This window comes from Chlamydotis macqueenii, chromosome 12, assembly GCF_036417535.1.
Source record: "Chlamydotis macqueenii isolate bChlMac1 chromosome 12, bChlMac1.mat, whole genome shotgun sequence".
In the NCBI taxonomy this organism is placed as follows: Eukaryota; Metazoa; Chordata; class Aves; order Otidiformes; family Otididae; genus Chlamydotis; species Chlamydotis macqueenii.
In genome coordinates, this window is record NC_141567.1 from 14,517,930 (window position 1) to 14,545,219 (window position 27,290).

The 27,290-nt window shown below is 54.1% G+C and overlaps 9 non-coding genes across 9 annotated transcripts; 5 read left to right on the plus strand and 4 right to left on the minus strand.

The window, feature by feature from the left end:
• Nucleotides 1–4,076: 4,076 nt before the first annotated feature.
• Nucleotides 4,077–4,158, minus strand: TRNAS-AGA (transfer RNA serine (anticodon AGA)). The gene has a single exon. It is a non-coding gene; the product is annotated as a tRNA-Ser (tRNA).
• Nucleotides 4,159–4,814: 656 nt separating this feature from the next.
• TRNAS-AGA (transfer RNA serine (anticodon AGA)) lies at nt 4,815–4,896 on the plus strand. Its single transcript has one exon. It is a non-coding gene; the product is annotated as a tRNA-Ser (tRNA).
• Nucleotides 4,897–8,300: 3,404 nt separating this feature from the next.
• On the plus strand, nt 8,301–8,372 carry TRNAQ-CUG (transfer RNA glutamine (anticodon CUG)). Its single transcript has one exon. It is a non-coding gene; the product is annotated as a tRNA-Gln (tRNA).
• A 4,982-nt stretch (nt 8,373–13,354) lies between these two features.
• Nucleotides 13,355–13,426, minus strand: TRNAG-UCC (transfer RNA glycine (anticodon UCC)). Its single transcript has one exon. It is a non-coding gene; the product is annotated as a tRNA-Gly (tRNA).
• Nucleotides 13,427–13,690: 264 nt separating this feature from the next.
• On the minus strand, nt 13,691–13,762 carry TRNAM-CAU (transfer RNA methionine (anticodon CAU)). Its single transcript has one exon. It is a non-coding gene; the product is annotated as a tRNA-Met (tRNA).
• Nucleotides 13,763–14,373: 611 nt separating this feature from the next.
• Nucleotides 14,374–14,455, minus strand: TRNAS-AGA (transfer RNA serine (anticodon AGA)). Its single transcript has one exon. It is a non-coding gene; the product is annotated as a tRNA-Ser (tRNA).
• Nucleotides 14,456–21,756: 7,301 nt separating this feature from the next.
• On the plus strand, nt 21,757–21,838 carry TRNAS-AGA (transfer RNA serine (anticodon AGA)). The gene has a single exon. It is a non-coding gene; the product is annotated as a tRNA-Ser (tRNA).
• A 611-nt stretch (nt 21,839–22,449) lies between these two features.
• On the plus strand, nt 22,450–22,521 carry TRNAM-CAU (transfer RNA methionine (anticodon CAU)). Its single transcript has one exon. It is a non-coding gene; the product is annotated as a tRNA-Met (tRNA).
• Nucleotides 22,522–22,785: 264 nt separating this feature from the next.
• On the plus strand, nt 22,786–22,857 carry TRNAG-UCC (transfer RNA glycine (anticodon UCC)). The gene has a single exon. It is a non-coding gene; the product is annotated as a tRNA-Gly (tRNA).
• The last annotated feature ends 4,433 nt before the right edge of the window (nt 22,858–27,290 follow it).

The window sequence follows — 27,290 nt, forward strand, 5'->3', positions numbered from 1 at the left end:
AGCCCTAGAGCAGCCACCAAAAGGCAATGCCTTGGAAGGCAGCAAAGAGAGGGGATTGCATAGAAGCACCAGTTGTTTCAGGAATGGTGCTAAAACATGTGGAAATGACCTTGAGGAAAGCGGCACTTTGGGACTCCGAGCTCTGGTATCCATGGCACGCCTGAGGCTGGGCCGCCGTGTCCACTGAAGTCCACAGCAGTACTATGACTCATGTTTGCCTGGAGTTCAGGGTTTTTCCCAACTCTTCCACATCACGATGACTCCCAGATGCTTTGAGACACTGATCCAGTGTCCCTCTGTAGATTTACATGTGTGGAATGGGCCACCCCATCCCTGACCCAGAAAAAAAAGAGCTGTGAGCTTTTGTCTCGCTGCCCTGAGTCTCTCCTCAAAAGCAGGCCATCCGGGCTTCTGGCCTCTGGGATGATCCTGCTGAGCAAAACGGGTCAATTTGGAGGTAGTTCTCTTTCAGGGAAGAAAACAGGCATTTCTTTGATCACAAAACCAGGCTGTGGTAGAGCCTGCTGAGCATAAGAAAGGGCCTTTTGTCTGTCACTCCTGCCCAAAGAGGTTTTCCCTCCAGCACACCATGGACTTTCCTTGCCGTTCAGCTTTGCCATATCGATGGTGAGATGTGTCTCTTCTTGCATGTGTGAAAATGCAGTCTCGATGATCTGTCTGTGCCTACCCACAGTCTCTTGAGTGCCTACAATGACCCATTGGAGACACGTCTCTTGGGGTTTGCCTGATTGCCTATGCTGACAGCACTTGAGAGTTGACTTGAGGTGTCCCTCATAGCTGCATTTGACTGTGACAGGTGGCCATGCTCACCATGAAGAGGGCAAAGAGACAAAGGCAATCCATGTGACTCAAACCCACTTAAAACCTCCTTGTACACTAGGCTGGTACTTCTGTGTTGTCCATACAGTGAGTAAAATTATACATACAGGGAGTAAAACATTTCAGGTGAAAGAGACAAGAGCTTAATCACCAGGTCTTGGCAAATGGCAGCTCCTAGGTGTTTAGATGCTTCATGAGCAAGGAATGCTCGTGGCCCCCCAGGGCTCTGGGATGCAGCATAAAAGCCTGCGCTGCTCCAGGCTCTGCATCCTCCTCTCCTGCCTCCCTTTCCTTGAGGAACGAGGTGAGTCTGAGTGCGCTCCATCTCTCTGTGGGCTGAACTGCTGTCATGGTGGTACTGCAGTTGATACTTGGGCTGTCTCAGCTTGGTCCTGCAATGGAAATATTCCAGAGCTGTGACCTCGTTTCTCTTTTGATGGGATGAGGCTGGCTGGGGAGAGCTGGGAAAACGGGGGTTAGTTCTAAGCAGATATGGATCAGTGGGGCTGAGCTGCAGGGAGGTCTGCCCAAGAGAATTTCTGCCTTTAGCAGAAGGTCTTTAACCAAATGGCTATGCTTATGCAGTGCCTTCTTCATTGCAGCAATGTTTGAGGTGGACAATGTGCATGAACAGTCTACCCACAGGTGCTTAAAACTCACTGGGCTGGGTCCTGTCCTAAAAGTGGGTTAGTCTTCCTGTGCCATGCAACTCAGAGGGTACGATGAGGGCCACGGGAGCTGCAGGCACAGCCTGTGTTTTAAAAACAAAGCGTGTCCAAGGAGACAGCAGAGGAAAAGAAAGACAAACTGATATTGAGGTTCATGCTCCATACCTGCTCTGTGTTTCAGCTTTGCCTCCCTCACGCAGAGATGTCTTGCTTCAGACCCTGTGTCCCACAGACCTGTGGCACCTCTGGCCCAACCCCACTTGCCAGCAGCTGCAGTGAGCCCTGTGTCGCCCGCTGCGCTGACTCAGCGGTGTTCATCGAGGCCTCCCCGGTGGTGGTGACCCTGCCGGGGCCCATCCTCACCTCTTTCCCTCAGAGCACAGCCGTGGGATCCTCTCTGTCAGCTGCTGTTGGGAGCTCCCTCAGTTCTGGGGGGGTTCCCATCTCTTCTGGGGGCTCCCTTGGTCTGGGGGGATCAGGACTGTGTCTGCGTCCTCCCCGCTGCACTCTGAACTGCTGAAGCTGGCAGATCATCTCACAGGGATGCTGCAGGAGCAGGAACGTGGCCAGGGCTTCCAGACAGGCTGGTGTCCTCATCCCACCCGACAGGAAGGTCCTGTGCCCACTGCTCCTCTCTGCACGGCAGATCTCGCTGTGCCTCCTCTGGCTCTGCTTTGCTCTGAGCTCCTCAGGAAAGGACTTCTTGTCTTCTGCTTTGCTGAATCTCCTGCTGATGAGGGAAGGGTGCTGGAGTTAGGGACTGTTCTTGTTGGTCTGGGATTGCCACCAGGGAGAGCAGTATGGGAAAAGGCAAGCGCTTTGTGTGGAGCTTGTCCCTGGGAAATGGATCAGTCTCTGGGCCTCCTTTAATCCTGCAGATGTGATTCTTTTTCTCTGTTCTATGTCATTGCATTTGCACCTTCTCATTAAAGACTTTGTGCAGCATAGCAGCAGACTCGGGATGGTTTTTCTCCTCCTCCCTCAGCCATCTGCTCTGCAAGGCAAGGCTCTGGCTTCTGCCCTGAGCCCACTGTCAGTTGAGGGCGGAGGTTCAACACACCAAAAATCTACGGCGTTCTTTTGAGCAGGAGAGGCTGCCAACAGAAGGAGTAAGGAATCCTGGAGCCAGGGTTTCGTTTCCAAAGGCCTCCTCCAAGCAGGGCTAGCCCCAAAGCTGGAGCAGGCTGCTCCATGCCAGAGCCCCACTGACTCTTGACTGTGATACCCAGGCACGGAGAATCATAAAGGTCCCTGAGCACCTGCTCCAGTGCTTCAAGACACCCTGAGAATGGGTGAATGGTGCAAAGCAGCCCCTGCAGTGTGCTTTTGCCTAGCAGGGTCTTGCGAAAAGCCAGGCATGTGTCTGTTGGGCTAGCAGGTGCCCAGAGGCCTGGCCCTGAGGCAGGGCTGCAGGGGAGCAGTCAAGGGGAGAGGGTGGCCCGGGCCATGGGAGCGGAGACTGGTGAGGGAATCTTAGATTTGGAGCAGCAGAGGCAAGGCAGTGTGGAGATGAGCTGAAGAAAAGCTTGTCTGCGTTGGCCAGGAATGCGAACCCGGGTCAACTGCTTGGAAGGCAACTATGCTCACCACTATACCACCAATGCACCCTGTGCCCTGGTTCCTCCTGCTGCTGCACTTCCTGGGCTGCATGGACTCCTCCTTCCAGCTCCCTGCACATGGACATGACCTCAGCCTCTGAAGCTGCCTGTCTTCTCATGCCAGTCTCACCTGTTCCCTAGGGAACATCAAGATGCACAAGCCACAAACTGAGGGCTGAGGGAACAGGAGTCACACAGCCAGGGCTGCACAGAGACCTAGATCACTGCGGGGGAAAGCTTGCTCGCATGAGGCAGCAGGTGCCAGCAGCAGGGCAAGAAAAGGCAACTAGCAGAGGATGGTTTCAATCCAGTGACTTCTGGGTTATGGGACCAGCACGCTTCCGCTGCGCCACTCTGCTCTGCACAATGTCTATCCAAACACCTCCCGCAGCCCGGACTCACCCTCCCTCACACTCACACCACCACCGCTTCTGCCCACCCCGCCGCCCCTTCCTCTACCCTCTGCCCTCACACGCACAACAAAAATCTCTCCCTGGAAACCTCACGGACACTGCGCCTGGACGCAGAAACACAACGCCCTTGCTTTGCCCTTCTCCACACATCTCCTCCCCTCAACCCTGCATGGACACTTGCTCTCTCACCACCCCACCTGCCGCTGCAGGTGCTCAACACACCCACACCCATGGGGCAGCCATGTGGCTCTGCAGCCCACACAGCACCTGCTCTCCAGACACATCATCAGGGCTGCAACCCTGCCTGCAAACCCACCTCCCAGGGCTTGCAGCACGCTGCTGGGCTGCAAGGGCCTTGCCCTGCCCGTGCTGGGCTCTGCTCCCCACAGCTCCCAGCTTCTGTGTGCTCCTGCCGCTGCCCTGCCCGTGCTGCTGGGGCTGTTCTGCTTGACATGTCAGGGGAGATCAGCCTCTTCACTTCTGCTGGCAGAGTGTGGAGCTGAGGGGCACAGCTGCAGCGTGGTCAGTTGCAGGCCACCCAAAAGAGGAGTGCGCCCCGTAGTTGGCAGGATTTGAACCTGCGCGGGGAAACCCCAATGGATTTCTAGTCCATCGCCTTCACCACTCGGCCACAACTACCTGCTCCAGCTCTCTCTGCCCTGCTCATCACCTGCCCTGTGCAAGGACACCTGGCTCCCAGGGAGCTCCAGGGCAATGCTTCACTCCAAGCCCTGCATTTGGGACTTGCACTCACCATGACAGCTGCCTCCTGACAGGCTTCCAGGGACCTTGAGAAGCCCAAGGGAGGGAGACTGGAGTGCTTTTATGGTGGAACAGCTATGTCCTCATATGTCTATTCTAACGCTGTGTCCAATGCCTGAGCATGGACCAAAATACCGAAACACCTGCAAGATCGATCATTTCCATCACCTCTGAATGCAGCTCCAGTTCCTTTTTGGCTCTGAGGCAGGAAAATGTCATTAACGAGTCCGTATGGAGGTGGTACATCTGGCAGGGCCTCTCTGAAGGCAGAGCAAGGGTGGCAAAAGAAAGTCTTTAAGAAGAAGAGGAAAATGAAATTACATGCAACAGACATAAAAGAAACACATCTGGAGGGTTCAGGGTGGCACAGAATATGGCCCATTTCCCAAAGACAAGCTGTACACAAAGCGCTTTTCCCACTTTGGTGAATCAGTGGCAATCCCAAACCACCAAGAGCAGTGCCCTGGAGCTCCCTGGGAGCCAGGTGTCCTTGCACAGGGCAGGTGATGACAGGGCAGAGAGGGCTGGAGCAGGTAGTTGTGGCCGAGTGGTGAAGGCGATGGACTAGAAATCCATTGGAGTTTCCCCGCGCAGGTTCGAATCCTGCCAACTACGGGGCGCACTCCTCTTTTGGGTGGCCTGCAACTGACCACGCTGCAGCTGTGCCCCTCAGCTCCACACTCTGCCTGCTGCCCAGGGAGACAGCAAAACCCCCTGGCCTCCAGCACTTGTCCTGGCCCCACCACCTCCCTCTGAAATGAACGGGATTTCTTGCTCTTATCCCCAAATTGAGCAAGTGCGGGGAAGAGAAAGGACCAGTGCTGAGTATGGGCCATGAAAAGAGCTCCTGTGTTGTTGGTTGTTGAGCAGAAGAGGCTGATCTCCCCTGACATGCCAAGCAGAACAGGCCCAGCAGCACAGGCAGGGCAGCAGCAGGAGCACAGAGAAGCTGGGAGCTTTGGGGAGCAGAGCCCAGCACGGGCAGGGCAAGGCCCTTGCAGCCCAGCAGCGTGCTGCAAGCCCTGGGAGGTGGGTTTGCAGGCAGGGTTGCAGCCCTGATGATGTGTCTGGAGAGCAGGTGCTGTGTGGGCTGCAGAGCCACATGGTTGCCCCATGGGTGTGGGTGTGTTGAGCACCTGCAGAGGCAGGTGGGGTGTTGAGAGAGCAAGTGTCCATGCAGGGTTGAGGGGAGGAGATGTGTGGAGAAGGGCAAAGCAAGGGCGTTGTGTTTCTGCGTCCAGGCGCAGTGTCCGTGAGGTTTCCAGGGAGAGATTTTTGTTGTGCGTGTGAGGGCAGAGGGTAGAGGAAGGGGCGGCGGGGTGGGCAGAAGCAGTGGTGGTGTGAATGTGAGGGAGGGTGAATCTGAGCTGGGGGAGGTGTTTGGATAGACATTGTGCAGAGCAGAGTGGCGCAGCGGAAGTGTGCTGGTCCCATAACCCAGAGGTTGCTGTATTGAAACCATCCTCTGCTAGTTGCCTTTTCTTGCCCTGCTGCTGGCACCTGCTGCCTCATGCCAGCAAGCTTTCCCCCGCAGTGATCTAGGTCTCTGTGCAGCCCTGGCTGTGTGCCTCCTGTTCCCTCAGCCCTCAGTTTGTGGCTTGTGCATCTTGATGTTCCCTAGGGAACAGGTGAGACTGGCATGAGAAGACAGGCAGCTTCAGAGGCTGAGGTCATGTCCATGTGCAGGGAGCTGGAAGGAAGTGTCCATGCAGCCCAGGAAGTGCAGCAGCAGGAAGGACCAAAGCACAGGGTGCCTTGGTGGTATAGTGGTGAGCATAGCTGCTGTCCAAGCAGTTGACCCGGGTTCGCATTCCTGGCCAACGCAGACAAGCTTTTCTTCAGCTCCTCTCCACACCGCCTTGCTTCTGCTCCTCAAAACCAAACCTTCCCTCAGCGCTTTCCAATTCTCCGTGCCTGGGTATCACACTCAAGTGTCACTGGGACTCAGGCATGGAGCAGCTGACTGCAGCTTTGTGGCTAGCCCTGCTTGGAGCAGCTGTTTGCACTAGTGACCTCCTGAACCTCCTTGCTGCCTACCTCCTTCCACAAAGCAGCAAGTCCCAGAGGGAGCTCTGCCCTCCTTCCCTGGCACCATGGGCAGTAAGCCATCCTTTCCCCTACAGGAACTGGAGCTGAGCCATTGCTCAGCACTTGGTGGATCTGCTCTCCTTTTGCCGTGACTCTCCAGCCCCTTGCCCACACAGTGACTCCCTGGCTCCGGGCCCAGCCCTGCTCAGCCTTTCCAGCCCCGAGCAGGGAAGAAGGAAGCACCCTTGTTGCCCCACAAACCGTCCACGTGGCAGGATTGCAGGCCATGTTATTGGTCTTGCCATTTCCTGAGACTCTGGAGGGAATGGAGGAAGTCCTGCGAAAAGCAGATGTGTGCCTGGAGCCCACCCTCTCAAGGAGCTTGTTGGCATGTGCAGAGCCATATTTACTGGTGGTTCCTCTGGTTGCTCCTGTGAAGGATCTTTGCAAGACGCGTTGGAACTGTGCTGCCCCTCTCCTGAGTTCTCTTGTTTTGTGTGGTGTGAAGTGCGTGTGAGCAGGTCTAGGTGGGAGCAGAGCAAGGGTGCTGGCCCGAGGCAGGTCCCACTGCAGCAGTGCCAGGAGGAGGCTGGATGAACTGGGCTGCCTTTGGCTGTCGCAGGAGGAGAAGCAGCACAGGCAGCACCAGCTCCATCCCCAGGTCAGGATGGCCAGTGGTCTAAGGCGCTGCATTCAGGTTGCAGTCTCTGTGACAGGCATGGGTTCAAGTCCCACTCCTGACAGGCTCCTCTTCCTCCCTTCCTTCCCACCACCTTCCTGGCGGGAGGGTCTTACTCTACATACTCTGTTCTCCAGGCTGTGGATGAGGTGTTGCTACAGGTCCCACACCCTCATTCTTCCAGTCTCCCCTACAAAACTCACATTCTGCGTGCTTCTTGCCTCAAATGTGCATCTCTGCACATCCTTCAAAAATTCACCCACAAAATCAGCTCTCCCTCTTTACACTTTACCCTACAACAGCCCCTCTGCTTGGAGGCCATGTCAGGGAGGCAGACAGTGCGTCCTCTTGCGTCAAGCAGCCTCACACCAGCTGATCACTGATTTGGCCTTTAGGGGTATAAAATACCTTCAGGACAAACATTTATTTCGCAGCCTCTCTGCACCCCTCTTCCCGTGCTTAGGCACCCTCAGGGTGGTCATTTTGTTTGTGTGGCCAGGCACAAACTGCCTGTGCAGTTTCTGACCAATGGCTCCCATCCTCCGGCTGTCGCAGTAATCTCCTTGTAGGCACTGGGAGGCTCCCATTAGATCCCCACAAAGCATTTTCTACTCTCAGCTAAGCAAGCCTTGGCTCCTCAGCCCCTCGTGACAGGGCCAGAGCCCCTGGCCCCTGACTGTCCTAGGGATCCTCCACTGAATATTTCTCAGTTCATCATCACCTCTTCTGGGTTCCCCAGATAGTCTTCCTTCCCCTTTTTTGGAAACTGGGGCAACTTTTCCCTCTGGTTCATCATCAGGGAACTCCCCTGCCCTCTGCTCCATAAACTACAGAGATGTGTCTTTCTCTCTTTCAGCCAGAAAGACCTCAGGAGTGCAGGATCAGGGAATGACCTTGTCTCCTTTGTGGGCCAGATCTGTTTGACTTATACCTCAGCCCAACTGGGCTCGTAGTAGCCTACAAGGCCAGAGGCACATGACTAAGACATTCTCTGGTTTACCAAGGCCTACCATCAGCCAGAAAAACCTCAGGAAGGTCTTTCAAATTTCAGGGGAGAACAGCAACCCTCCTGGGCTCATTTGCAAAGCCAGAACCTTCAGAAAGGCCATGGAGGAAGCAGGCAAATGTCTGGGCATGGAGGACTTAGCCTAGCAGGGCTTCCAGCATCTTTGAGATTTATTGCTGCCTGTAACGTGATGGCACTGAAGGAAGGCTGTACTTGGTCATGGCCAACAAGATACACTCACTACTGGGCTCAGCTGGGATATATGGCTCAGCTGGAATGAAAGAGGAAGATCCTAAACACTCAATAGGTCCCATGGTGTAATGGTAAGCACTCTGGACTCTGAATCCAGCGATCTGAGTTCAAATCTCAGTGGGACCTTACCCTTTTGTCTCCCTCAGGGCTTTTCTCAGCATACACGAACCTTAAGAGTTTGCTGTTTGATCAGTTGTTTCATTCCCTCTAGTCTTCCTTCCTTCCCTGTGCTCCCAGCCCCTTGCACTGACATGAGTGCCCCTTCTCCTGCCCTCTGCCCACCAAATCTCTGCAGATATCCTGAATTCTGGCCCCTGCTCTTTTGTGCTTGAAACCTGCTCCTCATCAAGGGAATCCAGCAGGGGCTCAGAGAATCACACAACAGCTGAGGTGGAGATCATACATTCCAGGCCTGCCTCAAAGCAGGCTCAAGTAGAGGAGGCTGTACAGGGCCTTGTCTGGCTGGATGCTGGACATCTCCGAAGACTGAGACTCTAACACCTCTCCAGGCAATTATTTTCCAGGTTTCACAACCCCTATAGTAAAACAGGTTTACAGTGTGTGGAAAACTCACGGACACTGCGCCTGGCTGCAGAAACACAACGCCCTTGCTTTGCCCTTCTCCACACATCTCCTCCCCTCAACCCTGCAACTTGCACCACCCCACCTGCTTCTGCAGGTGCTCAACACACTCACACCCATGGGGCAGCCATGTGGCTCTGCAGCCCACACAGCACCTGCTCTCCAGACACATCATCAGGGCTGCAACCCTGCCTGCAAACCCACCTCCCAGGGCTTGCAGCACGCTGCTGGGCTGCAAGGGCCTTGCCCTGCCCGTGCTGGGCTCTGCTCCCCACAGCTCCCAGCTTCTCTGTGCTCCTGCCGCTGCCCTGCCCGTGCTGCTGGGGCTGTTCTGCTTGGCATGTCAGGGGAGATCAGCCTCTTCACTTCTGCTGGCAGAGTGTAGAGCTGAGGGGCACAGCTGCAGCGTGGTCAGTTGCAGGCCACCCAAAAGAGGAGCGTGCCCCGTAGTTGGCAGGATTCGAACCTGCGCACCGAAACCCCAATGGTTTTCTAGGCAATCTCAGGTGAACCCTGAGAGAGATTTCTCCAATGGGTCATTGTAGGCACACAGAGGGCAAATTTGGGCAGAACATTGAGACTGCACAATTCCACATGGAAGAAGAGACACATCTCTCCATTGATATGGCAGAGCTGAACGGCAAGGAAAGTCCATGGTGTGCTGGAGGGAAAACCTCTTTGGGCAGGAGTGACAGACAAAAGGCCCTTTCTTATGCTCAGCAGGCTCTACCACAGCCTGGTTTTGTGATCAAAGAAATGCCTGTTTTCTTCCCTGAAAGAGAACTACCTCCCAATTGACCCGTTTTGCTCAGCAAGATCATCCCAGAGGCCAGATGCCTGGATGGCCTGCTTTTGAGGAGAGACTCAGGGCAGCGAGACAAAAGCTCACAGCTCTTTTTTTTCTGGGTCAGGGATGGGGTGGCCCATTCCACACATGTAAATCTACAGAGGGACACTGGATCAGTGTCTCAAAGCATCTGGGAGTCATCGTGATGTGGAAGAGTTGGGAAAAACCCTGAACTCCAGGCAAACATGAGTCATAGTACTGCTGTGGACTTCAGTGGACACGGCGGCCCAGCCTCAGGCGTGCAATGGATACCAGAGTTCAGAGCCTCTGCAAGGCTGCACAAACCTCCATCCCACAGAGGGTTTAGTGCAGCCCTGGAAGAGCTGCACAAGAGACACTGACCTCTCCGTCAGCAGAAGTGTTCAAAAGGCAATGAGAAAAGGCCCAGAGCTTCCTGAGGTAACTGGGAAGTTTGGTCCAATCAGAGCAGGAGGTTGGCCCAATGGATCTCCAGAGGTTCTTTCTCATTGTCACTATTCCTGAGTGCACCAAGTAGCATTATTCTGGAGCAGCAGGAGTCTGTGAGCAGTCACCAAAGAGCAATGCCTTGGAAGGAAGGAGTAGCAAGAGATTACACAGAAGTATCAGTTGTTTCAGGAATCGTTACTGTACTGTGTGGAAATGCCCTTGAAGAAAACAGACCTCTTGGAGGAATGAGGCTGGTGACCCCGGCACCATGTTCACAGCAGGGTGACTCATGTTTGCCTGGAGTTCAGGGTTTTTCCCAACTCTTCCACATCACGATGAGTCCCAGGTGCTCTGGGAGAGTGATTCCGTGTCCCTTTGAAATCTGAAATGCATGGAATGGACCAAATCATCCCTGACCCAGGAAAAAGAGCCATGACGCTCTTTTAGAGAGGTCTAGCCTCTGGCATGAACTTGATGAGCAAAACAGTTTGATTTGGGTCTGGGTTTCTTTCTTGGAAGGACACAGGCATCCCTTTGATCCCCCTCCTATGCTGTTATTTGCTTATTTCCAACAGGTCTCATGCGCATAAGCAAGGTCCTCCTGGCCCTCACTCCTGCCTTCAAGGGGCCTCCTGCAAGCCCACAATGGTTGTTCCTTGCTGTTGAGCTTTCCCACATTGCTGCAGAGGCACGTCTCTTCTCCAACCATCTCCTGTGAGCCTGCGATGACTCGCTGGGAGAGAGATGTCTCTTAGTGTGAGGCCATGCACAGAAAGCACTTGAGAGCTGACTTGAGGTGTCCCTCATCGCTGAATTTCACCATGACTGGGAGCCAGGGTCAATGTGAAGGCGATGATGAAACTAACATGATCCATGTGATGGAAAGCAAATAGATCTAGGCAGCCATGGACACAAATTAATTCTATTGATGATAGATGGTATGCACCAGGAGTAAAACATTTCAGGTGAAAGAGGCAAGAGCTTAATCACCAGGTCTCAGTAAGTGGCAACTCCTAGGTGTTTAGATGCTTCATGAGCAAGGAATGTTTGAGGTGCCCCAGGGCTCTGGGATGCAGCATAAAAGCCTGCGCTGCTCCAGGCTCTGCATCCTCCTCTCCTGCCTCCCTTTCCTTGAGGAACGAGGTGAGTCTGAGTGCGCTCCATCTCTCTGTGGGCTGAACTGCTGTCATGGTGGTACTGCAGTTGATACTTGGGCTGTCTCAGCTTGGTCCTGCAATAGGACAGCTTAAGGGCTCTGACGTCTTTCTTTTTTTGCAGAGGTGACTGGGGAGAGCAGGGAAGATGGAGGATGGTTGAAGCAGAAGGGGCTCAGTGGGGCTCAGCTGCAGGGAGATCTGCCCAACAGAATTCCTACCTTAGGCAGATGGTCTATAACAAAATGGTCAAGTGCACCCAGTGCCTTCTTCAAGGCAGGAATGTATGTTCTGGGCATGGGCTTAGTCTTTTTCCGCTGGGATTGGTCTGTCGCAAAAGTGCGTTACTCTTCCTGTGCCGGGCAACTCGGAGGGCACACTGAGATCCGTGGGAGCTGCAGGCACAGGGTGTGTTTTTCCGAGCTGGTTTCTGAGGCATCTGTTCAATCCAGCCTATGTGTGCCGGGATCATTGCATCAATCTTCAGTCGTACTCTTGCACTGGGAAATGCAGGAGGAGGTCATGAGGGAACCAGCAGCCAGTTAGGAAGATCTTTGCTCCTCGTCACTCAAATCCAGCCTTAAAGTGAGATGCCTCTTGTGCATGTCAGCAAGATCAGCAGCTGGCCCTTTTGTGGACATAAAGCTAGAAATGGAGATGGAGGGCAGCAAGGTGTATCTGCAGAGACAGTTGTGGAAAAGAAAGACAGTCTGACATTGGAATGTGTGTTTCCTCTCTGCTCTGTGTTTCAGCTTTGCCTCCCTCACGCAGAGATGTCTTGCTTCAGACCCTGTGTCCCACAGACCTGTGGCACCTCTGGCCCAACCCCACTTGCCAGCAGCTGCAGTGAGCCCTGTGTCGCCCGCTGCGCTGACTCAGCGGTGTTCATCGAGGCCTCCCCGGTGGTGGTGACCCTGCCGGGGCCCATCCTCACCTCTTTCCCTCAGAGCACAGCCGTGGGATCCTCTCTGTCAGCTGCTGTTGGGAGCTCCCTCAGTTCTGGGGGGGTTCCCATCTCTTCTGGGGGCTCCCTTGGTCTGGGGGGATCAGGGCTGTGTCTGCGTCCTCCCCGCTGCACTCTGAACTGCTGAAGCTGGCAGATCATCTCCTTTGGAGCAGGAAGGAGGACAGGGATGCTGCAGGAGCAGGATCATGGCCAGGGCTTCCAGACAGGCTGGGGGTCCTCATCCCACCTGACAGGAGGGACTTGTGCCCACTGCTCCTCTCTGCACGGCAGACCTCGCTGTGCCTCCTCTGGCTCTGCTTTGCTCTGAGCTCCTCAGAATGGACTTTTTGTCTTCTGCTTTGCTGAATCTCCTGCTGATGAGGGGAGGGTACTGGAGTTAGGGACTGCTCTTGTTGGTCTGGGATTGCCACCAGGGAGAGCAGTATGGGAAAAGGCAAGCGCTTTGTGTGGAGCTTGTCCCTGGGAAATGGATCATTCTCTGGGCCTCCTTTAATCCTGCAGATGTGATTCTTTGTCACTGTTCTATGTCACTGCATTTGCTCCTTCTTATTAAAGACTTTGTGCAAAAAAGTGCTGACTCGGGATGGTTTTTCACCTTCCTCAGCCATCAGCTGTGCAAGAGGGAGCTCTGGCTTCTGTCCTGAGCCCACTGTCAGTTAAGGCTAGAGGTTCAACACACCAAAAATCTACGGCTTTTTTTTGAGCAGGAGAGGCTGCCAACAGAAGGAGTAAGAAACTCTGGAGCCAGGGTTTCATTTCCAAAGGCCTCCTCCAAGCAGGGCTAGCCCCAAAGCTGGAGCAGGCTGCTCCATGCCAGAGCACCACTGACTCTTGACTGTGATACCCAGGCACGGAGAATCCTAAAGGTCCCTGGGCACCTGCTCCAGTGCTTCAAGATGCCTTGAGAATGGTTGAATGGTGCAAAGCAGCCCCTGCAGTGTGCTTTTGCCTAGCAGGGTCTTGCGAAAAGCCAGGCATGTGTCTGTTGGGCTAGCAGGTGCCCAGAGGCCTGGCCCTGAGGCAAGGCTGCAGGGGAGCAGTCAAGGGGAGAGGGTGGCCCGGGCCATGGGAGCGGAGACTGGTGAGGGAATCTTAGATTTGGAGCAGCAGAGGCAAGGCAGTGTGGAGATGAGCTGAAGAAAAGCTTGTCTGCGTTGGCCAGGAATCGACCCCGGGTCAACTGCTTGGAAGGCAGCTATGCTCACCACTATACCACCAACGCACCCTGTGCTCTGGTCCCTCCTGCTGCTGCACTTCCTGGGCTGCACGGCCTCCTCCTCCCTGCACATGGACATGACCTCAGCCTCTGAAGCTGCCTGTCTTCTCATGCCAGTCTCACCTGTTCCCTTCGGAACATCAAGATGCACAAGCCACAAACTGAGGGCTGAGGGAACAGGAGGCCTGTTCACAGAGACCTAGATCACTGCAGGGGAAAACTTGCTGGCATGAGGCAGCAGGTGCCAGCAGCAGCGCAAGAAAAGGCAACTAGCAGAGGATGGTTTCGATCCATCGACCTCTGGGTTATGGGCCCAGCACGCTTCCGCTGCGCCACTCTGCTCTGCACAATGTCTATCCAAACACCTCCCGCAGCCCGGACTCACCCTCCCTCACATTCACACCACCACTGCTTCTGCCCACCCCACTGCCCCTTCCTCTACCCTCTGCCCTCACACGCACAACAAAAATCTCTCCCTGGAAACCTCACGGACACTGCGCCTGGACGCAGAAACACAACGCCCTTGCTTTGCCCTTCTCCACACATCTCCTCCCCTCAACCCTGCATGGACACTTGCTCTCTCACCACCCCACCTGCCTCTGCAGGTGCTCAACACACCCACACCCATGGGGCAGCCATGTGGCTCTGCAGCCCACACAGCACCTGCTCTCCAGACACATCATCAGGGCTGCAACCCTGCCTGCAAACCCACCTCCCAGGGCTTGCAGCACGCTGCTGGGCTGCAAGGGCCTTGCCCTACCCGTGCTGGGCTCTGCTCCCCACAGCTCCCAGCTTCTCTGTGCTCCTGCCGCTGCCCTGCCCGTGCTGCTTGGGCTGTTCTGCTTGGCATGTCATAGGAGATCAGCCTCTTCACTTCTGCTGGCAGAGTGTGGAGCTGAGGGGCACAGCTGCAGCGTGGTCAGTTGCGGGCCACCCAAAAGAGGAGCATGCCCCATAGTTGGCAGGTTTCAAACCTGCACGGGGAAACCCCAATGGATTTCTAGTCCATCGCCTTCACCACTCGGCCACAACTACCTGCTCCAGCTCTCTCTGCCCTGCTCATCACCTGCCCTGTGCAAGGACACCTGGCTCCCAGGGAGCTCCAGGGCAATGCTTCACTCCAAGCCCTGCAGGGAAACCGCAATCCTTTACCCCAAGGGAAAAGTCAGAACAAGTGGCAGATGCGGAAGATCTTGAGGCAGACAGGAGAGCTTTCATGGTGGAATAGCTATGTCCTCAACTTTCTATTCCAACACTGGCAAGCAGTGTCCAATGCCTGAGCATGGACCAAAGTATCACTGCAAGATCGATCATTTCCATCACCTCTGAAAGTAGCTCCAATTCTTATTTGGGTCTGAGGCAGGAAAATGTCGTTAACAGATCCATATGGAGATTGTGCATCTGGCAGACCCTCTCTGCAGGCACATCAAGGGTGACACTTGCCTGCAGTTGAGGGCGTGAGCGTGGGGAGCAGCTTGAGGCAGTGTGTGTGCACTGGTGCTGGAAGATGGAGGCTGGCCAGTCTGTGAAGAGCAGGAGCAGGAGACAGGCCAGGCTCTGGTCCAGAGGAGCAGGAGGCAGCACTGCCCACACGTGCATTGGTGGAGTAGTGGAGAGCAGAGCTGCCATCCAAGCTGTAGACCCATGGTTTATTCCTGGCCAATGCTGACAGAGATCTCAGGAGCATGCACTGTTCCTGACTGAAAGGCCAACCCTAACCCATTCTTGCAGTCACACTGCCTACGTTCAGACATGAAAAGCAATGCTTTTCACTTTTCACTCCATATCCATGCTCTCAATTTCATTCCCAATGGAAGAGAGAATTGCCATGACTGGTTTCCATATTATGTTTGTGTGCAGCGCTTGGCAGGACTGATAAGTTGACTCAAATGACTGGAGTAGCATTTGCAAAGAGCAGTTGGGACAATGGGCCACAGGACCATGGCCACCAGGTTAGAGACTCATGCTCAATGACTCTGAGGATCTTTGCAGCTCTTGTATCCTCAGTTCAGGCATCTCTGTCCAACACTGCTGCAAAGCTCAGAACAAACACCAGTGCCTTGCCTTGCAGAGCAGATGGACAACTCAGGGAAAGGGGTAACAAACCACAAGTCTCCAGCTATGCTGCACAAAGTCTTTAATGAGAAGGAGCAAATGCAATGACATAGAACAGAGACAAAGAATCACATCTGCAGGATTCAGGGAGGCCCAGAGACTGATCCATTTCTCAAGGACAAGCTCCACACGAAGCGCTTGCCTTTTCCCATTCTGGTGAATTGCGTGGCAATCTCAGACCAACAAGAGCAGTCCCTAACTCCAGCACCCTCCCCTCATCAGCAGAAGATTCAGCAAAGCAGAGGACAACGAGTCCTTTCCTGAGGAGCTCAGAACAAAGAAGAGCCAGAGGAGGCACAGTGAGGTCTGCCGTGCAGAGAGGAGCAGTGAACACAGGCCTATCTGGAAGCCCTGGCCACGTTCCTGCTCCTGCAGCATCCCTGTGAGATGATCTCCTGGCTTCAGCAGTTCAGAGTGCAGTGGGGGGGATGCAGACACAGCCCTGATCCCCCCAGACCAAGGGAGCCCCCAGAAGAGATGGGAACCCCCCCAGAACTGAGGGAGCTCCCAACAGCAGCTGACAGAGAGGATCCCACGGCTGTGCTCTGAGGGAAAGAGGTGAGGATGGGCCCCGGCAGGGTCACCACCACCGGGGAGGCCTCGATGAACACCGCTGAGTCAGCGCAGCGGGCGACACAGGGCTCACTGCAGCTGCTGGCAAGTGGGGTTGGGCCAGAGGTGCCACAGGTCTGTGGGACACAGGGTCTGAAGCAAGACATCTCTGCGTGAGGGAGGCAAAGCTGAAACACAGAGCAGGTATGGAGCATGAACCTCAATATCAGTTTGTCTTTCTTTTCCTCTGCTGTCTCCTTGGACACGCTTTGTTTTTAAAACACAGGCTGTGCCTGCAGCTCCCGTGGCCCTCATCGTACCCTCTGAGTTGCATGGCACAGGAAGACTAACCCACTTTTAGGACAGGACCCAGCCCAGTGAGTTTTAAGCACCTGTGGGTAGACTGTTCATGCACATTGTCCACCTCAAACATTGCTGCAATGAAGAAGGCACTGCATAAGCATAGCCATTTGGTTAAAGACCTTCTGCTAAGGGCAGAAATTCTCTTGGGCAGACCTCCCTGCAGCTCAGCCCCACTGATCCATATCTGCTTAGAACTAACCCCCGTTTTCCCAGCTCTCCCCAGCCAGCCTCATCCCATCAAAAGAGAAACGAGGTCACAGCTCTGGAATATTTCCATTGCAGGACCAAGCTGAGACAGCCCAAGTATCAACTGCAGTACCACCATGACAGCAGTTCAGCCCACAGAGAGATGGAGCGCACTCAGACTCACCTCGTTCCTCAAGGAAAGGGAGGCAGGAGAGGAGGATGCAGAGCCTGGAGCAGCGCAGGCTTTTATGCTGCATCCCAGAGCCCTGGGGGGCCACGAGCATTCCTTGTTCATGAAGCATCTAAACACCTAGGAGCTGCCATTTGCCAAGACCTGGTGATTAAGCTCTTGTCTCTTTCACCTGAAATGTTTTACTCCCTGTATGTATAATTTTACTCACTGTATGGACAACACAGAAGTACCAGCCTAGTGTACAAGGAGGTTTTAAGTGGGTTTGAGTCACATGGATTGCCTTTGTCTCTTTGCCCTCTTCATGGTGAGCATGGCCACCTGTCACAGTCAAATGCAGCTATGAGGGACACCTCAAGTCAACTCTCAAGTGCTGTCAGCATAGGCAATCAGGCAAACCCCAAGAGATGTGTCTCCAATGGGTCATTGTAGGCACTCAAGAGACTGTGGGTAGGCACAGACAGATCATCGAGACTGCATTTTCACACATGCAAGAAGAGACACATCTCACCATCGATATGGCAAAGCTGAACGGCAAGGAAAGTCCATGGTGTGCTGGAGGGAAAACCTCTTTGGGCAGGAGTGACAGACAAAAGGACCTTGCTTATGCTCAGCAGGCTCTACCACAGCCTGGTTTTGTGATCAAAGAAATGCCTGTTTTCTTCCCTGAAAGAGAACTACCTCCAAATTGACCTGTTTTGCTCAGCAGGATCATCCCAGAGGCCAGAAGCCTGGATGGCCTGCTTTTGAGGAGAGACTCAGGGCAGCGAGACAAAAGCTCACAGCTCTTTTTTTTCTGGGTCAGGGATGGGGTGGCCCATTCCACACATGTAAAACTACAGAGGGACACTGGATCAGTGTCTCAAAGCATCTGGGAGTCATCGTGATGTGGAAGAGTTGGGAAAAACCCTGAACTCCAGGCAAACATGAGTCATAGTACTGCTGTGGACTTCAGTGGACACGGCGGCCCAGCCTCAGGCGTGCAATGGATACCAGAGTTCAGAGCCTCTGCAAGGCTGCACAAACCTCCATCCCACAGAGGGTTTAGTGCAGCCCTGGAAGAGCTGCACAAGAGACACTGACCTCTCCGTCAGCAGAAGTGTTCAAAAGGCAATGAGAAAAGGCCCAGAGCTTCCTGAGGTAACTGGGAAGTTTGGTCCAATCAGAGCAGGAGGTTGGCCCAATGGATCTCCAGAGGTTCTTTCTCATTGTCACTATTCTTGAGTGCACCAAGTAGCATTATTCTGGAGCAGCAGGAGTCTGTGAGCAGTCACCAAAGAGCAATGCCTTGGAAGGAAGGAGTAGCAAGAGATTACACAGAAGTATCAGTTGTTTCAGGAATCGTTACTGTACTGTGTGGAAATGCCCTTGAAGAAAACAGACCTCTTGGAGGAATGAGGCTGGTGACCCTGGCACGCCTGAGGCCGTGGCACCATGTTCACAGCAGGGTGACTCATGTTTGCCTGGAGTTCAGGGTTTTTCCCAACTCTTCCACATCACGATGAGTCCCAGGTGCTCTGGGAGAGTGATTCCGTGTCCCTTTGAAATCTGAAATGCATGGAATGGACCAAATCATCCCTGACCCAGGAAAAAGAGCCATGACGCTCTTTTAGAGAGGTCTAGCCTCTGGCATGAACTTGATGAGCAAAACAGTTTGATTTGGGTCTGGGTTTCTTTCTTGGAAGGATCCCCCTCCTATACTGTTATTTGCTTATTTCCAACAGGTCTCATGAGCATAAGCAAGGTCCTCCTGGCCCTCACTCCTGCCTTCAAGGGGCCTCCTGCAAGCCCACAATGGTTGTTCCTTGCTGTTGAGCTTTCCCACATTGCTGCAGAGGCACGTCTCTTCTCCAACCATCTCCTGTGAGCCTGCGATGACTCGCTGGGAGAGAGATGTCTCTTAGTGTGAGGCCATGCACAGAAAGCACTTGAGAGCTGACTTGAGGTGTCCCTCATCGCTGAATTTCACCATGACTGGGAGCCAGGGTCAATGTGAAGGCGATGATGAAACTAACATGATCCATGTGATGGAAAGCAAATAGATCTAGGCAGCCATGGACACAAATTAATTCTATTGATGATAGATGGTATGCACCAGGAGTAAAACATTTCAGGTGAAAGAGGCAAGAGCTTAATCACCAGGTCTCAGTAAGTGGCAACTCCTAGGTGTTTAGATGCTTCATGAGCAAGGAATGTTTGAGGTGCCCCAGGGCTCTGGGATGCAGCATAAAAGCCTGCGCTGCTCCAGGCTCTGCATCCTCCTCTCCTGCCTCCCTTTCCTTGAGGAACGAGGTGAGTCTGAGTGCGCTCCATCTCTCTGTGGGCTGAACTGCTGTCATGGTGGTACTGCAGTTGATACTTGGGCTGTCTCAGCTTGGTCCTGCAATAGGACAGCTTAAGGGCTCTGACGTCTTTCTTTTTTTGCAGAGGTGACTGGGGAGAGCAGGGAAGATGGAGGATGGTTGAAGCAGAAGGGGCTCAGTGGGGCTCAGCTGCAGGGAGATCTGCCCAACAGAATTCCTACCTTAGGCAGATGGTCTATAACAAAATGGTCAAGTGCACCCAGTGCCTTCTTCAAGGCAGGAATGTATGTTCTGGGCATGGGCTTAGTCTTTTTCCGCTGGGATTGGTCTGTCGCAAAAGTGCGTTACTCTTCCTGTGCCGGGCAACTCGGAGGGCACACTGAGATCCGTGGGAGCTGCAGGCACAGGGTGTGTTTTTCCGAGCTGGTTTCTGAGGCATCTGTTCAATCCAGCCTGTGTGTGCCGGGATCATTGCATCAATCTTCAGTCGTACTCTTGCACTGGAAAATGCAGGAGGAGGTCATGAGGGAACCAGCAGCCAGTTAGGAAGATCTTTGCTCCTCGTCACTCAAATCCAGCCTTAAAGTGAGATGCAATGCCTCTTGTGCATGTCAGCAAGATCAGCAGCTGGCCCTTTTGTGGACATAAAGCTAGAAATGGAGATGGAGGGCAGCAAGGTGTATCTGCAGAGACAGTTGTGGAAAAGAAAGACAGTCTGACATTGGAATGTGTGTTTCCTCTCTGCTCTGTGTTTCAGCTTTGCCTCCCTCACGCAGAGATGTCTTGCTTCAGACCCTGTGTCCCACAGACCTGTGGCACCTCTGGCCCAACCCCACTTGCCAGCAGCTGCAGTGAGCCCTGTGTCGCCCGCTGCGCTGACTCAGCGGTGTTCATCGAGGCCTCCCTGGTGGTGGTGACCCTGCCGGGGCCCATCCTCACCTCTTTCCCTCAGAGCACAGCCGTGGGATCCTCTCTGTCAGCTGCTCTTGGGAGCTCCCTCAGTTCTGGGGGGGTTCCCATCTCTTCTGGGGGCTCCCTTGGTCTGGGGGGATCAGGGCTGTGTCTGCGTCCTCCCCGCTGCACTCTGAACTGCTGAAGCTGGCAGATCATCTCCTTTGGAGCAGGAAGGAGGACAGGGATGCTGCAGGAGCAGGATCATGGCCAGGGCTTCCAGACAGGCTGGGGGTCCTCATCCCACCTGACAGGAGGGACTTGTGCCCACTGCTCCTCTCTGCACGGCAGACCTCACTGTGCCTCTTCTGGCTCTGCTTTGTCTGAGCTCCTCAGGAAAGGACTTCTTTTCTTCTGCTTTGCTGAATCTCCTGCTGATGAAGGGAGGGCGCTGGAGTTAGGGACTGCTCTTGTTGGTCTGGGATTGCCACCAGGGAGAGCAGTATGGGAAAAGGCAAGCGCTTTGTGTGGAGCTTGTCCTTGAGAAATGGATCAGTCTCTGGGCCTCCCTGAATCCTGCAGATGTGATTCTTTTTCTCTGTTCTATGTCATTGCATTTGCTCCTTCTCATTAAAGACTTTGTGCAGCATAGCTGGAGACTTGTGGTTTGTTACCCCTTTCCCTGAGTTGTCCATCTGCTCTGCAAGGCAAGGCACTGGTGTTTGTTCTGAGCTTTGCAGCAGTGTTGGACAGAGATGCCTGAACTGAGGATACAAGAGCTGCAAAGATCCTCAGAGTCATTGAGCATGAGTCTCTAACCTGGTGGCCATGGTCCTGTGGCCCAGTGTCCCAACTGCTCTTTGCAAATGCTACTCCAGTCATTTGAGTCAACTTATCAGTCCTGCCAAGCGCTGCACACAAACATAATATGGAAACCAGTCATGGCAATTCTCTCTTCCATTGGGAATGAAATTGAGAGCATGGATATGGAGTGAAAAGTGAAAAGCATTGCTTTTCATGTCTGAACGTAGGCAGTGTGACTGCAAGAATGGGTTAGGGTTGGCCTTTCAGTCAGGAACAGTGCATGCTCCTGAGATCTCTGTCAGCATTGGCCAGGAATAAACCATGGGTCTACAGCTTGGATGGCAGCTCTGCTCTCCACTACTCCACCAATGCACGTGTGGGCAGTGCTGCCTCCTGCTCCTCTGGACCAGAGCCTGGCCTGTCTCCTGCTCCTGCTCTTCACAGACTGGCCAGCCTCCATCTTCCAGCACCAGTGCACACACACTGCCTCAAGCTGCTCCCCACGCTCACGCCCTCAACTGCAGGCAAGTGTCACCCTTGATGTGCCTGCAGAGAGGGTCTGCCAGATGCACAATCTCCATATGGATCTGTTAACGACATTTTCCTGCCTCAGACCCAAATAAGAATTGGAGCTACTTTCAGAGGTGATGGAAATGATCGATCTTGCAGTGATACTTTGGTCCATGCTCAGGCATTGGACACTGCTTGCCAGTGTTGGAATAGAAAGTTGAGGACATAGCTATTCCACCATGAAAGCTCTCCTGTCTGCCTCAAGATCTTCCGCATCTGCCACTTGTTCTGACTTTTCCCTTGGGGTAAAGGATTGCGGTTTCCCTGCAGGGCTTGGAGTGAAGCATTGCCCTGGAGCTCCCTGGGAGCCAGGTGTCCTTGCACAGGGCAGGTGATGAGCAGGGCAGAGAGAGCTGGAGCAGGTAGTTGTGGCCGAGTGGTGAAGGCGATGGACTAGAAATCCATTGGGGTTTCCCCGTGCAGGTTTGAAACCTGCCAACTATGGGGCATGCTCCTCTTTTGGGTGGCCCGCAACTGACCACGCTGCAGCTGTGCCCCTCAGCTCCACACTCTGCCAGCAGAAGTGAAGAGGCTGATCTCCTATGACATGCCAAGCAGAACAGCCCAAGCAGCACGGGCAGGGCAGCGGCAGGAGCACAGAGAAGCTGGGAGCTGTGGGGAGCAGAGCCCAGCACGGGTAGGGCAAGGCCCTTGCAGCCCAGCAGCGTGCTGCAAGCCCTGGGAGGTGGGTTTGCAGGCAGGGTTGCAGCCCTGATGATGTGTCTGGAGAGCAGGTGCTGTGTGGGCTGCAGAGCCACATGGCTGCCCCATGGGTGTGGGTGTGTTGAGCACCTGCAGAGGCAGGTGGGGTGGTGAGAGAGCAAGTGTCCATGCAGGGTTGAGGGGAGGAGATGTGTGGAGAAGGGCAAAGCAAGGGCGTTGTGTTTCTGCGTCCAGGCGCAGTGTCCGTGAGGTTTCCAGGGAGAGATTTTTGTTGTGCGTGTGAGGGCAGAGGGTAGAGGAAGGGGCAGTGGGGTGGGCAGAAGCAGTGGTGGTGTGAATGTGAGGGAGGGTGAGTCCGGGCTGCGGGAGGTGTTTGGATAGACATTGTGCAGAGCAGAGTGGCGCAGCGGAAGCGTGCTGGGCCCATAACCCAGAGGTTGATGGATCGAAACCATCCTCTGCTAGTTGCCTTTTCTTGCCCTGCTGCTGGCACCTGCTGCCTCATGCCAGCAAGTTTTCCCCTGCAGTGATCTAGGTCTCTGTGAACAGGCCTCCTGTTCCCTCAGCCCTCAGTTTGTGGCTTGTGCATCTTGATGTTCCGAAGGGAACAGGTGAGACTGGCATGAGAAGACAGGCAGCTTCAGAGGCTGAGGTCATGTCCATGTGCAGGGAGGAGGAGGCCGTGCAGCCCAGGAAGTGCAGCAGCAGGAGGGACCAGAGCACAGGGTGCGTTGGTGGTATAGTGGTGAGCATAGCTGCCTTCCAAGCAGTTGACCCGGGGTCGATTCCTGGCCAACGCAGACAAGCTTTTCTTCAGCTCATCTCCACACTGCCTTGCCTCTGCTGCTCCAAATCTAAGATTCCCTCACCAGTCTCCGCTCCCATGGCCCGGGCCACCCTCTCCCCTTGACTGCTCCCCTGCAGCCTTGCCTCAGGGCCAGGCCTCTGGGCACCTGCTAGCCCAACAGACACATGCCTGGCTTTTCGCAAGACCCTGCTAGGCAAAAGCACACTGCAGGGGCTGCTTTGCACCATTCAACCATTCTCAAGGCATCTTGAAGCACTGGAGCAGGTGCCCAGGGACCTTTAGGATTCTCCGTGCCTGGGTATCACAGTCAAGAGTCAGTGGTGCTCTGGCATGGAGCAGCCTGCTCCAGCTTTGGGGCTAGCCCTGCTTGGAGGAGGCCTTTGGAAATGAAACCCTGGCTCCAGAGTTTCTTACTCCTTCTGTTGGCAGCCTCTCCTGCTCAAAAAAAAGCCGTAGATTTTTGGTGTGTTGAACCTCTAGCCTTAACTGACAGTGGGCTCAGGACAGAAGCCAGAGCTCCCTCTTGCACAGCTGATGGCTGAGGAAGGTGAAAAACCATCCCGAGTCAGCACTTTTTTGCACAAAGTCTTTAATAAGAAGGAGCAAATGCAGTGACATAGAACAGTGACAAAGAATCACATCTGCAGGATTAAAGGAGGCCCAGAGAATGATCCATTTCCCAGGGACAAGCTCCACACAAAGCGCTTGCCTTTTCCCATACTGCTCTCCCTGGTGGCAATCCCAGACCAACAAGAGCAGTCCCTAACTCCAGTACCCTCCCCTCATCAGCAGGAGATTCAGCAAAGCAGAAGACAAAAAGTCCATTCTGAGGAGCTCAGAGCAAAGCAGAGCCAGAGGAGGCACAGCGAGGTCTGCCGTGCAGAGAGGAGCAGTGGGCACAAGTCCCTCCTGTCAGGTGGGATGAGGACCCCCAGCCTGTCTGGAAGCCCTGGCCATGATCCTGCTCCTGCAGCATCCCTGTCCTCCTTCCTGCTCCAAAGGAGATGATCTGCCAGCTTCAGCAGTTCAGAGTGCAGCGGGGAGGACGCAGACACAGCCCTGATCCCCCCAGACCAAGGGAGCCCCCAGAAGAGATGGGAACCCCCCCAGAACTGAGGGAGCTCCCAACAGCAGCTGACAGAGAGGATCCCACGGCTGTGCTCTGAGGGAAAGAGGTGAGGATGGGCCCCGGCAGGGTCACCACCACCGGGGAGGCCTCGATGAACACCGCTGAGTCAGCGCAGCGGGCGACACAGGGCTCACTGCAGCTGCTGGCAAGTGGGGTTGGGCCAGAGGTGCCACAGGTCTGTGGGACACAGGGTCTGAAGCAAGACATCTCTGCGTGAGGGAGGCAAAGCTGAAACACAGAGCAGAGAGGAAACACACATTCCAATGTCAGACTGTCTTTCTTTTCCACAACTGTCTCTGCAGATACACCTTGCTGCCCTCCATCTCCATTTCTAGCTTTATGTCCACAAAAGGGCCAGCTGCTGATCTTGCTGACATGCACAAGAGGCATTGCATCTCACTTTAAGGCTGGATTTGAGTGACGAGGAGCAAAGATCTTCCTAACTGGCTGCTGGTTCCCTCACGACCTCCTCCTGCATTTCCCAGTGCAATAGTATGAATGAAGACTGATGCAATGATCCCGGCACACACAGGCTGGGTTGAACAGGTGTCTCAGAAGCCAGCTTGGAAAAACACACCCTGTGCCTGCAGTTCCCATGGATCTCAGTGTGCCCTCCGAGTTGCCCGGCACAGGAAGAGTAACGCACTTTTGCGACAGACCAATCCCAGCGGAAAAAGACTAAGCCCATGCCCAGAACATACATTCCTGCCTTGAAGAAGGCACTGGGTGCACTTGACCATTTTGTTATAGACCATCTGCCTAAGGTAGGAATTCTGTTGGGCAGATCTCCCTGCAGCTGAGCCCCACTGAGCCCCTTCTGCTTCAACCATCCTCCATCTTCCCTGCTCTCCCCAGTCACCTCTGCAAAAAAAGAAAGACGTCAGAGCCCTTAAGCTGTCCTATTGCAGGACCAAGCTGAGACAGCCCAAGTATCAACTGCAGTACCACCATGACAGCAGTTCAGCCCACAGAGAGATGGAGCGCACTCAGACTCACCTCGTTCCTCAAGGAAAGGGAGGCAGGAGAGGAGGATGCAGAGCCTGGAGCAGCGCAGGCTTTTATGCTGCATCCCAGAGCCCTGGGGCACCTCAAACATTCCTTGCTCATGAAGCATCTAAACACCTAGGAGTTGCCACTTACTGAGACCTGGTGATTAAGCTCTTGCCTCTTTCACCTGAAATGTTTTACTCCTGGTGCATACCATCTATCATCAATAGAATTAATTTGTGTCCATGGCTGCCTAGATCTATTTGCTTTCCATCACATGGATCATGTTAGTTTCATCATCGCCTTCACATTGACCCTGGCTCCCAGTCATGGTGAAATTCAGCGATGAGGGACACCTCAAGTCAGCTCTCAAGTGCTTTCTGTGCATGGCCTCACACTAAGAGACATCTCTCTCCCAGCGAGTCATCGCAGGCTCACAGGAGATGGTTGGAGAAGAGACGTGCCTCTGCAGCAATGTGGGAAAGCTCAACAGCAAGGAACAACCATTGTGGGCTTGCAGGAGGCCCCTTGAAGGCAGGAGTGAGGGCCAGGAGGACCTTGCTTATGCTCATGAGACCTGTTGGAAATAAGCAAATAACAGCATAGGAGGGGGATCAAAGGGATGCCTGTGTCCTTCCAAGAAAGAAACCCAGACCCAAATCAAACTGTTTTGCTCATCAAGTTCATGCCAGAGGCTAGACCTCTCTAAAAGAGCGTCATGGCTCTTTTTCCTGGGTCAGGGATGATTTGGTCCATTCCATGCATTTCAGATTTCAAAGGGACACGGAATCACTCTCCCAGAGCACCTGGGACTCATCGTGATGTGGAAGAGTTGGGAAAAACCCTGAACTCTAGGCAAACATGAGTCACCCTGCTGTGAACATGGTGCCACGGCCTCAGGCGTGCCAGGGTCACCAGCCTCATTCCTCCAAGAGGTCTGTTTTCTTCAAGGGCATTTCCACACAGTACAGTAACGATTCCTGAAACAACTGATACTTCTGTGTAATCTCTTGCTACTCCTTCCTTCCAAGGCATTGCTCTTTGGTGACTGCTCACAGACTCCTGCTGCTCCAGAATAATGCTACTTGGTGCACTCAGGAATAGTGACAATGAGAAAGAACCTCTGGAGATCCATTGGGCCAACCTCCTGCTCTGATTGGACCAAACTTCCCAGTTACCTCAGGAAGCTCTGGGCCTTTTCTCATTGCCTTTTGAACACTTCTGCTGACGGAGAGGTCAGTGTCTCTTGTGCAGCTCTTCCAGGGCTGCACTAAACCCTCTGTGGGATGGAGGTTTGTGCAGCCTTGCAGAGGCTCTGAACTCTGGTATCCATTGCACGCCTGAGGCTGGGCCGCCGTGTCCACTGAAGTCCACAGCAGTACTATGACTCATGTTTGCCTGGAGTTCAGGGTTTTTCCCAACTCTTCCACATCACGATGACTCCCAGATGCTTTGAGACACTGATCCAGTGTCCCTTTGTAGATTTACATGTGTGGAATGGGCCACCCCATCCCTGACCCAGAAAAAAAAGAGCTGTGAGCTTTTGTCTCGCTGCCCTGAGTCTCTCCTCAAAAGCAGGCCATCCAGGCATCTGGCCTCTGGGATGATCTTGCTGAGCAAAACGGGTCAATTGGGAGGTAGTTCTCTTTCAGGGAAGAAAACAGGCATTTCTTTGATCACAAAACCAGGCTGTGGTAGAGCCTGCTGAGCATAAGAAAGGGCCTTTTGTCTGTCACTCCTGCCCAAAGAGGTTTTCCCTCCAGCACACCATGGACTTTCCTTGCCGTTCAGCTTTGCCATATCGATGGTGAGATGTGTCTCTTCTTCCATGTGGAATTGTGCAGTCTCAATGTTCTGCCCAAATTTGCCCTCTGTGTGCCTACAATGACCCATTGGAGAAATCTCTCTCAGGGTTCACCTGAGATTGCCTAGAAAACCATTGGGGTTTCGGTGCGCAGGTTCGAATCCTGCCAACTACGGGGCACGCTCCTCTTTTGGGTGGCCTGCAACTGACCACGCTGCAGCTGTGCCCCTCAGCTCTACACTCTGCCAGCAGAAGTGAAGAGGCTGATCTCCCCTGACATGCCAAGCAGAACAGCCCCAGCAGCACGGGCAGGGCAGCGGCAGGAGCACAGAGAAGCTGGGAGCTGTGGGGAGCAGAGCCCAGCACGGGCAGGGCAAGGCCCTTGCAGCCCAGCAGCGTGCTGCAAGCCCTGGGAGGTGGGTTTGCAGGCAGGGTTGCAGCCCTGATGATGTGTCTGGAGAGCAGGTGCTGTGTGGGCTGCAGAGCCACATGGCTGCCCCATGGG